This window comes from Phascolarctos cinereus, unplaced genomic scaffold (genome assembly GCF_003287225.1).
Source record: "Phascolarctos cinereus isolate Bilbo 61053 unplaced genomic scaffold, phaCin_HiC Scaffold_4;HRSCAF=312, whole genome shotgun sequence".
NCBI lineage: Eukaryota > Metazoa > Chordata > Mammalia > Diprotodontia > Phascolarctidae > Phascolarctos > Phascolarctos cinereus.
In genome coordinates, this window is record NW_027555847.1 from 728,108,414 (window position 1) to 728,120,222 (window position 11,809).

At 47.0% G+C, this 11,809-nt stretch overlaps 1 pseudogene across 1 annotated transcript; it reads left to right on the forward strand.

The window, feature by feature from the left end:
• Positions 1-497: 497 nt before the first annotated feature.
• LOC110201818 (uncharacterized) lies at positions 498-10,585 on the forward strand (annotated as a pseudogene). The gene is made up of 5 exons (XR_013486536.1): positions 498-1,019; positions 3,781-3,857; positions 5,454-5,567; positions 6,247-6,321; positions 8,319-10,585. The product of XR_013486536.1 is annotated as an uncharacterized LOC110201818 (transcript).
• Positions 10,586-11,809: the final 1,224 nt, after the last annotated feature.

The window sequence follows — 11,809 nt, forward strand, 5'->3', positions numbered from 1 at the left end:
AGCAAAGTGACTGAGCAGCCTGAGGCTGTGTAAAACCCTGTAAAGGTGTATATCTCCCTTTGGGCCACTGCTTTCCATCCAGCGATTGTCCATCAGCTGATGCTAATTAAACTTTTTATCTTTCAGCCCCGCCTCCTAAATTCTTGACCTCCAGCCAGGGGCACCAAAGTCAGCGGTAGGGACGGCCTGCGGTGAGCTGGAATTCCCAGCGGAGCAGAGATGCTCAGGCTCCAGAGCTGTGAGGCTCCTACTAAGTGCGACTTCTTACCCACGTGGGCCTCCGATGACAAGTCTCTAATGCGCCCCAGGTGCGTAAGGCGTGAGTGATGGGGGAGGGGCAAGAATCAAGGAGCAGCCCCCAGAGGCCACACCCCCGACGGCACAGGCGGGAGAGGGCGGGGCTGGGGGGGCGGGGTCTAGGGGAAGGCCCGGGACGGGACGGGGCGGGGCGGAGCTAAGTCCTGAGGACCCGGGCCCAGCCCTCGGGGAACGCGCCGGCTCATAGCGGGGCAGTGCGCAAAGCGTAAGACAGAACAGCGGAAAGGGGGGAGCCAAGCTCCTCAGCCGGGCCTTCCCCAGTCCTGCCCCCCGCCCCCGAGCGGCCAATCAGCGTGGTCTCCCTCCGGCTCCAGAACGGGTACTCCTCGACCCACCTAGTCTTTTTCTATAAAACAAGGAGGGTTGGCCTAGAGGGCGGGGGCGCCTCGGAAGCCCCGCTCAGCTGACGTCAAGCTATTAGCCCTCTGCTGAGCATGTGCGCGCGCGCACTACAGTTCCCAGAAACCTTTTCCCCTCCTAGCGTGGTTACCGGGGAAACGGGGACAGGCACATAGCTAGAGGAGCGGATGGAAGAGCTCGTGGATGTACGTCACTTCCGCTCAGAGTCTCTTGCTCCACCCCCAACCGTCTTCCTGCCAGTCAGAACTTGTCCTTTCCAGCCTCTCACTTCTGCTCTGTCTCCCCTGGTCGACGACGCCCCCGGGCCCGAGCCCGACATTTTCCCGCGTTCCCCGGGCGGGGTGAGTTCGAGGCGGAAGGGCTGGGCCCAGCGGGGAGGCAGAGTTCTGGGAGCCTTGGAAGAGGGAGAGGAAAGGGGAGGGAAACTCGCGTTTGCGCAGTCCGCTTCCGCCACCGGCGTGGCCACACCCCATGGGAGAACAGGCGCTCATTGGTCCTCCCAGGGAGGTGGGGAGAAGAATTAGCCAATCAGGAGCGCTGGTCCTCCAGTCCCTGCTGGCCAGGACTCCCGTTCTTTGCAGGGAAACAGCCCCCGGGTATAGATCGGTGACCCTGCGGGGTCAGCAGTGTGGCCGGTGCCAAGTACGTGCCTGAACTCGGCCCCTGGCACCCGAGCCGTCTGTACTGACGGCCCCCTGTTTGATCTGCGGCACCCAGCAGGACGGCTGATAGGCGTTGCAGATTCCACCTCCGCCCTTCGCTGTCCGAACAGCTGCGCCGTGTGTCTGCTGGTCCGAGGCTATGGGTGGCCCGTCTTAGATGCAAGGGTTTGCTGCAGTCAGCCCTCTGACTCAGGGGACCGGGGGCCTGCTCAACACACTGCGCCCCCTGCCACTTCGACCATAAAATGCAAGCTCCTTTGTTTATTCACAAGGTTGCTTGCAAGCCTGGTCACTTTTACCCCAAGAATGATGTTTGATCCCCTGCCCGGGAAAGGAAACACAAACGCGGCAGCTGGGGCCCGGGTGCATCTCCTCAGCTGGGGTCTTTGCTCCATGTGGGAGAGGCATTGGGGGAAAGAGCGCCCATTCCCGTCACGCAGCCCCTTCTTGGAGAATCCAGAGCAGAGGTTCCCAAAGGTATTTGGCCTACTGCCCCCTTTAAACGTAAATATTCAGTGCCACCCTGGAATCTACCTTCTTTAATCCTTTAGTGGTTTTTTGAAATTCACGTCATTTTAAAAAATATGATTTTTTAAATGATGCATCTTAAATTTAAATTTTTTTCCTGCATTGAAATTTCGGTGACACACTATTGTGTCATGTGACTGTGTCGTATTGTAAACAAGTCATTACACTCATATATTCCTGCGGATGCATGCTTCACTTCCCGACAGTGCAGACAACCTCACCTGCCAACACTTGCTCATTAAGACTTGTTGGCAGACTTGATCACTGACTTATTATAACTTGCATGTTGCATCTTTATTTGGAAAATGATGTAATCACTATGACTTTAACTCTGTTACACAACAGATGAAACATGTAGGAATGGTTCTTCCAAAATTTTCTTCTCTGTTCTTTCCTTATTCTTCTACCACCTCCTTATTTTTATTCAATACCCCCCCAATGCACGTGTGGCTACTACCACCCCCCTGGATAGGCCCAGCATCCCCCAGGGGGCCATATCCCACTTTGGAAACCTCTGGAGGGAGGGCTCCCTCTCAGCACTACCTACCTGCCCCCTCCCCACCCCCACCATGGGGAGTCAGCAAAATGGTCAGTCTCCTTTTGACCAGTGCTGCAGCCAGCCCTCTGCCACTGACCTGGAGCAAGGAGACTGATGAGGACTGGCCACCATGTGGCCAGAGGCAGACTCCAAAACCCCAACCAGGAAGGACAGGGCTGAGCATGCTCTGTGGGTGACGGCCCTTGCTACACCTGTATGCAGAATAAGTAAGAACAAATGCAGATGCATTGCAGTTTGAACATGAGAGTGCTCGCGTTGGAGATCAGGAGTCATGGAGGAAATGTTTGATCAGCCCCTTAAAGCAAGAGAGAAAAGAAAAGAGCAAGTGCATTGAAGGCATGTGAGACAGCCAGGGTGCAGGGAAAGACCAGCTTGTGGAGTGTGGGAAGGACAGTGTGCAATGAGGCAGGAAAGCAGGTGGGGCCCAAATCGGGAAGAGCTTTCAAAGCCCATAGAGAGGCACAGGTTATCGAGTGACGCCACTCAGTGTGAGCTTCAGGAAAGTCACACTCGTGTGGAGCGGGGGAGGGACGGAGGCCAGTTAGGAGACCATGGCAGTTGTGCACAGGGCCTGACCTAAGGAGGCAGTCCTGTGATGGGTATGTGGGCTGTGGAGGTGGGGCGTGTAGAGGCTGGGGGCCTTGGAAGCGAAGACCTGGGCTGCCTCCATAGGAACGAAGGTCCTGCCTCCCCTCCCTATTGTGCCTCCCTGCTGCACAAAGGCCAGGCTCCTTGTTCCCCTCCCTGACCCATCTTTCCCACAAAAGCCCTTCACCAACCCTTCTCCCAAAGCCTGCATCCCACTGCCAGGTCTTCCCACACACCGTAAGTATTACAGCCCACTCCTTGGAAGCCTTCCCTCCTCTTGTGCTGCTCACAGAATCCTGATCTTCAAGGGCCACTGCAAAGGTTTCCCAGCACTTCACTGGGTTACTGATTGATTACTCTCTCAGCTTATTGGTTTTCCCAGTAGAATGTGAGGCCCTTGAGGATGGTATCTGTTCCCAGTACCTTGGACATGGTCTGTATGTAAAGATGTGGCACTGGATTTAGGACAGGGGTGGGGAACCTGCAGCCTGGAGGCCACATGTGGCCCTCTAGGTCTTCAAGTGCAGCCCTTTGACTGAGTCCAAACTTCACGAACAAATCCCCTTCATCAGAGGATTTGTTCTGTAAAATGTGGACTCAGTCAAAAGGCCGGATGCAAGGAAGGACCTAGAAGGCCACATGTGGTCTTGAGGCTGCAGGTTCCCCACCCCTGGTTTAGCAGCTCTCTTTGACCTGCCAGATTAGCAGAAAGGTGGCTGGTCATTTCAGGCCCCTGGCCTCTCATGGTCCCATTTTCTTTCCCAGCTCTGCCTTCCCCAAGAAGAGGCAACTTGGAAGAGAAGAGAATGTCCTCAGTCTTCCTGGCAGCCAGGGCCCACCAGGTGAGGAAGTGTTTTCTTTTTTCCTGGAATAACATCTCAGCATTTCATATATTGTCTCATTGTTAATGCATTCTTTAATGGAATTTTAAATTATTTTTTTACGATGTAATATTTTACTGTCTCCCAATTACATGTAAAAACAATTTTTAACAATCTTTTTTTTTAATTTTGAGTTCCAAATTCTCTCCCTCCCTCCCTCCCTCCCTCTCCTCACCCCCTACCCCATTGAAAAGGTAAGCAATTTGATATAGGTTATACATGTGTAGTTATGCAAAACGTATTTCCACACTAGTCATATGGGGTGTGTGGGGGGGAACAGACCAAAAAAACCCAAACAAGAAAAATAAAGAAAGTAAAGAAAAAGTCTGCTTTAATCTACATCCAGACTCTATTAGTTCTTTCTCTGGAGATGGAGAGCATTTTCATCACAAGTCCTTTGGAAATGTCTTGGATCATTATACCTCTAACAGCAGCTAAGTCATTCGCAGTTGATCAGTTGTGGTCCCTTGGGGGTACATTGAAGGAAATGTCATGAGTGAAATTTAACAGAAAGGTAAACCAAGGCACATTCCTCTGAGCAAGGTAATAGTTTATTACCAGGGGCATAGCCAGGCAATAAAGCAGGTCTAATGACTGCCTTGAATAGCCAAAAGACAAAGAATTGAAAATGCAGCCCATTTTTTATAAGCATAGAACAAAAAAACGTTACAGGGTAGGTGATATCATGGGGTTGATGTTACACTAAGGGAAGGGGTTTTACACGTGGAACTGGGGCCACTATTCTCTGTCTCAGAAGAATGCTTTGTGAATTTGGGGGACCCTGCTGCACCCCAATGCTACACATGATGAGCCAGCTGACTCACAGTGCCTGGGAATGGGATAGACCACTCTTACTGGGCAAGGAGGAGGTGAGGCGGGGTCAGCTTGTCTGTTTTCAGGGATTATACCCCGATGCCGCAAGCTGCATGTGCAGGTGGGGCTGAGATAACCATTCCCATGGAATCAGAATGCTTTGTGGGAGAAATGAATCTCTAAACGTTAACTCAGAGTTTTCTTTGATTAAAAGTGATTGTGGCAAAGCTTTTGACATCTAACTCAGGGAGAAAGACTGAAATTTTGAACTCATGCATGAGCATTCTTCCCTTAGAGACAGAGAAGATGCAGTGGTCTGGTGTGTGGGGCTCCTGAGCAAAATCTAGTATACAAGGCAGGATCAGTAATTCTTGCAGGTAGCTGTCTTGAGCTGTAATCCAGGAGACCAAGGGCTGCTCTGGCCTGACTCTCAGAGTCCTGGCAGGGGACTCCTGTGGGCCCTTTCCTAGTTTCCGTTTGGAGATCTCTCAGATGTGAGGGGGCTGTTACCTGCCTAAGGGAGTTATTCTGGGTAAGTGTTTCATAAATGGAAAAGTAAAATATGAGTACAAGCTATTATTATCATAAATGCCTTGTGTGACAGTTCAAAATCTAGTTCACACTGAGTAACACGAAAGGCACCTGGAATGTGCAGAAGCCTGAAGTCTTGAGAAGCAGTCCGTACAGTTCCTGGCCACTTCAAGTCTCCAACCTGGTCTGTCCATGGTGTACTGGGTTTTTCAGAAATCAGTGACCTTCAGGGACATGGCTATGGACTTCACACTGGAGGAGTGGGGCCACAGAAGGAGCTGTACCGGGAGGTGATGCTCGAGAACTATAGGAACCTGGTCTGCCTGGGTAAGGCCCTCAGGCTCTCCCAGGACCCAGACTCTGCCCCTTGGAAGGGCCTTGCTTGGTGAAAGGAGGGGTGGGCTGTTGAGTAGTGAGCAGTTTTTACTAGATGTGACCCTTTCCCGCTGCTAATTTGTGAGTAAAAGGTTTTGCTTTGTATAGCTGGGTCTTGTACTCTGTTCTGTGCCCCTCCTTCCTTTCCCCCCCAAGTCTGCCAGAGGAGGGTCTTTACTTCCTGCTCTAATGAATACCAGAGTGGTCTCAAGTCATGAGTAGTTATTTTTTGGCTTGTAGAGATGAGGGGTTGCTAACCCTCTTGTGAGGCTGGGCTGATAGAGGTGCTGTCACCTCCCAGGAAAGGTTTGGACTTTTTACAGTGGGAGCCAGGCAATTGATTTTGTTGGCCTGGGTATTGAAGCATGCCTGCTCTCTGGTCCTTGACTCCCAATGCAGAACCCTAAAGAGACCCCATCTTCTTAGCAGGGACTGGACGAATGAAGGAATTCCCTTTCTGGGCACACATCCATTCTGTGGCCCATTCCTGACTGTCAGAGTAGCCTTCGCATGTCGTTTGCACATGCCTCTAGGCCTGCTTAGCATCCCCAGTGATCCACACAAAAACAGGGCCTGCAGGTAGAGTCTCAGCTGGTTCTCTGTCCTGAGGATGCCCTTTTTCAATAAGCAGGACTGGTGCCTTCCAAACCTGATGTGATCTGCCAGTTGGAGCGACAGGGAGCATCTCCAAGAATGGGCCATGCAGGTGAGCGAATCCAGCCGGAGGTGAACTGTGGGTGCTTTCCAGGTAGAATGTATGCATTCTCACCTAAGCCTCTCGGGGCCAGGCCTGCTACGTCTCGTGCTCAGGTTTGTGGGCGTCTTTGCCATCAGCTCAGTCCCCCGCTGGTTGTGGCCTCCATTTTTAGGGGGCGAGGACTTAGCATCTCCAGCTCCATCTGATCATTTAACTACAGGCAGCTTCTACACAGGGATATTTGCAATGAGACAGAGCAAGAACACACAGAGAAATATGTGGCCTCAACATCCTCTGAGGGGAGGAAGTAAGCCCAGTTCCTATATAGCATTGCTTCCACCAAAGTCACAGCCAAAGGAAGGCATGTCTGCTGGGTGAGTCCTCATCTCAGCTTCTGCTGGGGAAAGAAGAGGGGGAGGAAGAAAGAAGGAAGGAAGAAAGGAGGGAGGAAGGAAAGGAAGAAAGGAGGGAGGAAGGGAAGGAGAAAGGAAAGAGGAAGGACGGAAGGAAGGGAGGAAGGGCAGAAGGAAGAAGTGAAGGAGGGAGAGAAAAAGGAGGTGGGAGGGGAAGGTGGAAGAAAGGAAAGCTTTATGAAGCACCTCCTATGCTCTGTGTGTGCCAGGCACAGGGCTAAGCCTCATTTGAGCCTCACAGCAACCCTGCAGGCGAGGTGCTGTTATTGTCCCCATTTTACAATTGAAGAAATTAAGGGAGAGAACAGTTCAGTGACTTGCCCAGGGTCACACAACTAGTGAGTGTCTGAGGCCGGATGTGAGTACACTGACTCGGGGCTGGGCACTATCCACTGGGCCACCAAACTGCCTAGGAATTAACGGGCCTTTTCTTAATTTACTTGGTACATACAAGAGGCATTAAATAAAACTGTACACACTTGAGCAGGCAGCCAGAGCGGGTCGTTGGGCAGGGCAGCTCACGTCGTCAGACGCGTCTGACAGCTGGAGAGGGTGAAGCCGGTGCTGGGGAGGCCAGGGCTCTGTGTGAGGTGATGCTGACTTACTTTCCAGGTTGTATTGGTTTTATTTACCTCATGGTATTTCCCTCCCTCGTGCTCTGCAGCAGCGTTTGCAGATACTTTTGGCAATTGTGTTTTCAATGACACAATTCTGGTGGAGATATTTCTAGCAAAGGTTTTCTCAACCTGTTCTTTTTTTTTAAATTAGAGGTACTTGGACTGACTCCCCCGTTTATGCAGTATATATCTTGTTTGTGCGTAGTTGTTTTCATGGTGTCTCCCCACATCAGCTTGTGAGCTCCTCGAAAGCAAGCATGTTTCTGGTTTTTTTTTCCCTTTCTTTGGATCCCCAGAGCCTTGCATTGTGCCTGGTACATAGTCGATGCTTAATCAATGCTAGACTGACTGACTGAAACAGTAGGCCAGTTGAGGCACTCACCATTCAGGATAGCTGGGGCCCAAGAGCAGATGTTCCAGAGCAAAAAGAGCTGATTTCTAGTCTGTGCATCAGGGCCGCTGTCAAGGAGACAGGGAGTGCAGTGTTGGGGGATTGTAGGAAGAAAAATGAAGCATGGCTGGGGTCATATCAACATAATAAAAATGACATAAATTAAAGGTATAAAGATATGCTAATCAAATTATTAAGGAAACATGTCACAAAATTAGACCACACAATAATGAGTGAAAATAGGGATTAAGGAAATTTAGCATCACAAAAATCTCAAATTTCTAATTACCACTAGTTTAAAATAGAAAGAGATGATTAATAAAACGAATTGAAAAGCCTAGACCTAGAAGCAAAGGAATACTACAATCTAATTTTGGATCAAACCAAAACCACTAAATGGGGTATAGGGACCCTAATGAAGAGGGGGAAAAAAAAACCTGCTTGTCAAACTAGAGAGAAGTTTGGGATAAGAGGAGCAAGGGGAGAACGCTGAGAAAATAATTGTGCTTGATGGCAAATATGAAAGAATAGAGTACACAGATAGTATGTGTGACAGGGGACATTTACATTTTTAATTTCTTTCAGACTGGGAGACTCACCATGAATCCAAGGAGTCAGCTCAGAATTTGGGCACTTTCACGGAAGAATCATCTGAAGAAAGACTTAATATGAGTGTTCCGTCTGTCTCAGAGTTTCAAGAATCCTGGGAATCTGATGCCAGTTTGACAAAGAAGCAGAACAATGAGAAGAAATATTCTTGTCAAGGAAAAAACATTCCACAGGAATTTCTCAGTAAATGGAGTGGCCATGAATGTAAAAAATGTGGTGGAAACTTCACTCTAGGGCCAATGCTTTTTCCACAACATAGAATTAGAAAGAGTTTTGATAAATGTTACATGTACAGAAAGAACATCAAACGGCATTCAGATGTAAGAATACATGATAAAATATGCTCAAAGAAGATATTCGCAAAAAATAGAGAATGTCCAGAAAAATGTGAATCTAATTATTGTGGCAAGGCTTTTAGGCACATGTCAGAACATAGGCTATATCAGACAAACCATACTGAAGATAAAGAGCATAAATATAATGAATGTGGGAAAGCTTTCTGCCCAAGAACAGCCCTTACTGAACATCAGCTAAGTCATTCTACTCAGAAACCCTATAAATGTAACGAATGCGGGAACACCTTTAGCCAGAAGGTAGGACTTAACCAACATCAGACAGTTCATACTGGTGAGAAACCATATGAATGTAATGAATGTGGAAAGGCCTTCAGCCGGAAGATAGGACTTATTCAGCATCAGAAAATTCATACTGGTGAGAAACCTTTCGAATGTGACCAGTGCAGGAAGGCCTTCAGTCACAGCTGAGAACTTAAATGACATCATAGGGTTCATATTGGAGAGAAACCTTATCAGTGTAATGAATGTGGGAAGGCCTTTCACTTGAGTACACAAATTGCTAGACTTAAGAGACTTCATTCTGGTGAGAAACCTTATAAATGTAATGAATGTGGGAGGGCTTTCGTTCACAGAGCAGAACTTAAACAACATAATAGAATTCATAGTGGGGAGAAACCATATGAATGTAATGACTGTGGGAAAGCCTTCTACTCAAGTACAAACTTTACTCAACACAAGAGAATTCACACTGGTGAGAAGCCTTATGAATGCAATGAATGTGGGTTGACGTTCCAGTATAGTGCAGGCCTTACTCAGCATAAAAGAGTTCATACTGGTGAGAAACCTTATAAATGTAATGTGTGTGAGAAGACCTTGAGTCATTGACCACTACTCAAACAGCATAATAGGATTCACACTGGAGAGAAACCTTATGCATGTATTGAGTGTGGGAAGGCCTTCAGCCAGAGGATAGGACTTATTCAGCATCAGACAATTCATACTGGTGAGAAACCTTTTAAATGTAATGAATGTGGGAAGGCCTTCAGCCATAGCCAAGAACTTAAACAACATCACAGGATTCATACTGGAGAGAAACCTTACGAATGTAATGAATGTGGGAAGGCCTTCACTGTGAGGGCTCAGCTTACTCAACATATGAATATTCATACTGGAGAGAAACCCTATGAATGTAATAAATGTGGGAAGACCTTTAGCAGAGGATAGGACTTACTCAACATCAGACAATTCATAGAGGTGAGAAACCTTACGAATGTAATGAATGTAGGAAAGCCTTCCGCCTGAAAGTGCAACTTACTGAACATAAGAATATTCATTCTGGAGAGAAACCTGAATGTAATGAGTGTGGGAAGGCTTTCTATTATAGTACAAACCTTACACGGCATATAAGAAAATTCATACTGGTGAGAAACCTTATGAATGTCATGAGTGTGGAAAGGCCTTCAGCCAAAAGATAGGGCTTACTTAGCATCATACAATTCATACTGGTGAGAAACCATATGAATGTAATGAATGTGGGAATGCCTTCCGCCTGAGAGCACAGCTTACTCAACATAAAAAAGTTCACATCAATAAGAAACCTTATGAATACAATGACTGGGATGCTATTCCACATGAAAACAGAGATTACCCAATGTGAAATAATCATACTGGACTGAAACTTTATGAATGTAATGAATGAAGACTTTCTTCCAAAGCAAAATCCTTCTGTAATATCAGTTTATACTAAAACAAAACAACAGTAACAACAAAACTGTATATAATGCATGTGGCCTTCTTCCAGAACACATCTTATGAAATTGATAGTTCATGTTGGAGAAAAGTCTTAAGAATATAACAGTCTTAACGTAGATTTCAGAATTATGATGAATTACTGATAATTAGGCACGTGAAACTAAAAGAAAATGTCGTAAATGATGCAAACCCCTATCTACTTCTCTTGCAGTCTTACTCATACATTTTTCTCCTGTAGTCCCCTAACAGTTTCCTTCCACAACCCTCAAACTTCCCAAGATTTACATTTATTGAGGAAATTAAGTCAGTATGAGAAGCATTTGCTCCCTCCAACTCCATTCATCAAAAATTTTAAGAATTCTCAACTGTTTTGTCATCCTTTCAATCTTAGAGGAAAAGGTATCCTTCTTTGCTAAGAATAATGCCTTTTCCACCAATCTTGTTCTTTGTACTCTAGGCCATTAGTCCAACAATAATCTCCCCATATGCATTTCAGATCTCAGTAGGCTCTTTCCCAACTGTTAACAGTGACATTCAAGTCAGTAAGCAACTATTACTTGAGTGTGCTATACAAGCCATCTTGTTAAGTGCTGGGGATAGGAAGTCAACAAGCTCGTATTTTTTTTTAATACAAATTTATTTATTTTTAGTTTCCACAAGATTTTGAGTTCCAAATTTTCACCCCATCTCACCCCTCCTCCCACCCTGAGATGGCATGCATTCTGAATACCCCTTCCCCTAGTCTGCCCTCTTCTTGTCTCTCCCCTCCCTTCTCTTATCCCCTTCCCCTTCTATTTTCCTGTAGGACAGGATAGACTTCTGTACCCCATTTCCTGTATTTCTTATTTCCCAGTTGCGTGTGAAAACATTTTTTTTAAACATGTGTTTTTAAAACTTTGGGTTCCGAATTTTCTCCCTTCCTCCCTCCCCACACATCCTCATTGAAAAGGCAAGCAACTCAATATAGGTTATACATGTGCAGCTATGCAAAACACTTCCATAGTAGACATGTTGTGAAAAACTAACTCTATTTCCCTTAATCCTATTCTGTCCCCCATTTATTCTATTCTTTCTTTTGACCCTGTCTCTCCTCAGAAGTATTTACTTCTGATTAACCCCTTTCCCAATCTGCCCTCCTCTCTATCATCCTCCTGCTCTCTGGTCCCCTTCCCCCCTTATTTTCCTGTAGGGTAGGACAGATTTCCATACCCAATTGAATGTGTATGTTATTCCCTCCTTAAGCCAAATCCTATGAGGATAAGATTCACTCATTCCTTCTCACCTTCCCCCATTTCCCCTCCACTGTAAGAGCCTTTTCTGTTTTTTTTTTGTGAGATAATTTATCCCATTCTACTTCTCCCTTTCTTCTTCTAGTATAATCGTCTTATCCCTTAATTTTATTCTCCAGATATGACCCCT